The sequence below is a fragment of the Rattus norvegicus genome, chromosome 18 (assembly GCF_036323735.1).
Source record: "Rattus norvegicus strain BN/NHsdMcwi chromosome 18, GRCr8, whole genome shotgun sequence".
In the NCBI taxonomy this organism is placed as follows: Eukaryota; Metazoa; Chordata; class Mammalia; order Rodentia; family Muridae; genus Rattus; species Rattus norvegicus.
This window is the reverse complement of record NC_086036.1, coordinates 83580944-83583596: the sequence shown is the minus strand read 5'-3', so window position 1 is coordinate 83583596 and position 2653 is coordinate 83580944.

Sequence of the window (2653 nt, the reverse complement as noted above, 5' to 3'; positions counted from 1 at the left end):
GGACCTGGGACAGGAAGAAAGAATCGTCATCCTAGAGACACTGGAAGAAGTTGAAGCCTCCTAATGTTTTCATGCTGTCTTCTAATCTTCAGAACTATAAAGGAAAAATCTATGGTGTTTTAAAGCATATAGTCTATGGTAATAATCTTTGAAATTCCTTGGGTTCTACATGCTTACCCTTGGTTTTAATGACAAATTGAATTCTTGTGTATTTCTGTTGTTCTTTTGTTATAGTTTTTGTTAGTTATACTTTATTTGCTGTGACAAGAGACCATGAACAGAACATCTTATAAAGGAATCACTGAATCGGTTGCTTGCTTACTAACATTTCCAAAACAGTTATCATAACTGTTGTGCACACATTCAAACGTATGAGCCTATGGAGGTTATTCTCATTAAAACTTGACATAGTTCAAAAAATTCGGTTAAAAATTTATTCTAACCATAGGCTTATTCTGGAGAAACATGGAACATTTATGTCTGTAACACACTTCCAAAGAACTTGTCTTGGTTAGGGTTTCTATTGCTATGATGGAAAACCATAACCAAAGGAACTTGAATAGGAAAAGGTTTATTTGGCTTACAGTTCCACCATGTATTTCTGAAGGAAGTGATGACAGGAACTCAAACATGGAAGGAACATGGAGCCAGGAGCTGATGTAAAGACCATATAGGAGTGTTTCTCACTGGCTTGCTTTCTATGACCTGTTCAGCCTGCTTTTGTATAGACCACTTACTAGAGGATGGTGTCACTCACAGTGGGCCCATCTCTATCAATCATTAATTAAGAAAATATCCTACAGGCTTGTCAAAACCTAGTCGGATAGATGCATTTTCTTAACTGAGGTTTCCTCCTCTCGAATGGCCTTAGCTTGTATCAAGTTGCCATAAAACCATCCAGGCCAGAGCTGCTATGAACTCTTAAGACCAAAGCCACGAAATTGATTTTCTGAAGGATATCACATGTCAGATGTACCACAGTGTTTAGATTGATTTGTCAGGTAAATATTTAAGTGCACCAAGACTTTTGAGCTCAGACCTTCATGTCCTAATGGTACTTTGAGCTGAATAAACAATGAAATATAAGATCCTAAGTCAGGATAATCCTTGAAAGTTACACTATGAAAATAAAATCTGTATGTCTCCATCAGGGCATGCAGTATGAGGAGAATGAGGTAAAAAGTGGGTTTGAGATGAATTCCTGAAAACATTTTAAAAGATAAAGACTTCACTTGATCTCTTTAAAACATTTTTTCTTTGTTACTGAGAATTTCATAGATGAATACAATGAAATATGATCAAATTTACACCATATTTCTTCCATCCATCTCCAATGACATTTCCCCTTGTGACTTCATGTTTTTTTCTTTTTAATAATCCAGTAAATTCAGTTAGTACTGCCCATATGTGTATGAGACCATCCACTGGAGTATAGCAATCTCATCAGAGGCTGCACCCTGAAAACACAAAACATTATCCTGCTTCACAAGCAATTATCAGCTGCCAACAGCTCCTTCAAAAGTAATGGGGCTTGGAGATTATAAATCCAATCTATGTTGGATTTTCACTAGCTTGGTTTTATTCAAGTATACTAAATACTGTATATTTTAGTGGGGAATACATATGTAATGTCTAGGAATAGCATTTCATAGCAAGTCTTCCCCATCCTTTGGTTATTACTGTTTTCTCCTCTTTAATGTTCCCTATATCTTGGGAAGGGAGTGATATAGAAGTCCAGTTCTAAACCATCTGACTATGGATGTGAGGAACTCCTGTTATAGCTATAGATGTAGATATTTAGAAGGCACTTGGATAACATGACAGTTTAGCAAAATGACACCAGCAGGTTCTACTTTAGGCCTATAATTCCCCTAAGCATGGGCTCTTGGCCAGGATCACAAGACCAGGCATGAAATTCTCTCCTATGGAGCTATCTTCAAGTCCAACCAAAACACATTCAGTTATTTTATGTCAGTCAGGCAATTATTGCACTGGTGGACATACCTTCCCTGGTGTGTAAGTACTGCAGTATGCAGGGCCCACACTGGCTAGGACCATTAAGGTCTTTTGTCTCCAGAAGCCTGCAGAACACTTCTGATATAACAAAGCTAGTTATCAGGGAGAAGGTTCTCTGTAGGTTTACAATGGATGTCTTATATGCCCTGCATTTGAAGTGTATGGTGTCTTTAGCAATAGAGTCTTACCATGTGGTTACAGAGGGTAATCAATGGCAATAGTAATAGTTTATGTTATTTTTGAGACTTCTGGACTTTCCTGAGCAAATATATGTAGGGAGGAAGCTCATGCTTTGCACTGAGATTTTAATGTAATGATTCATGTTTCCTGAGACTGGCATTATCCAATGATACAGGACATTTCCCTTAGAACTCTTTTTGAAAAGTAGCTGCATTTGGCGATTAGTTCATTAGTGAATAGGTTTCTACTTTTCTATAGTCATTAATTTTAGTTATCCCATTCACTACCTCATTCTCTCCAAATCTTGCTTCTGTTACTCTCTGCTTACTTTTTTAGTCTCCAGTATTTTCTCCTTTTCTTTTGAGAGGCCAAGATTTTAAGTTCAGACTTTAATTTAGAGAACCCGACCTAAGTTTAAACTCAGGTAAACTAACAGGGTAGTACATACCATTAGTTT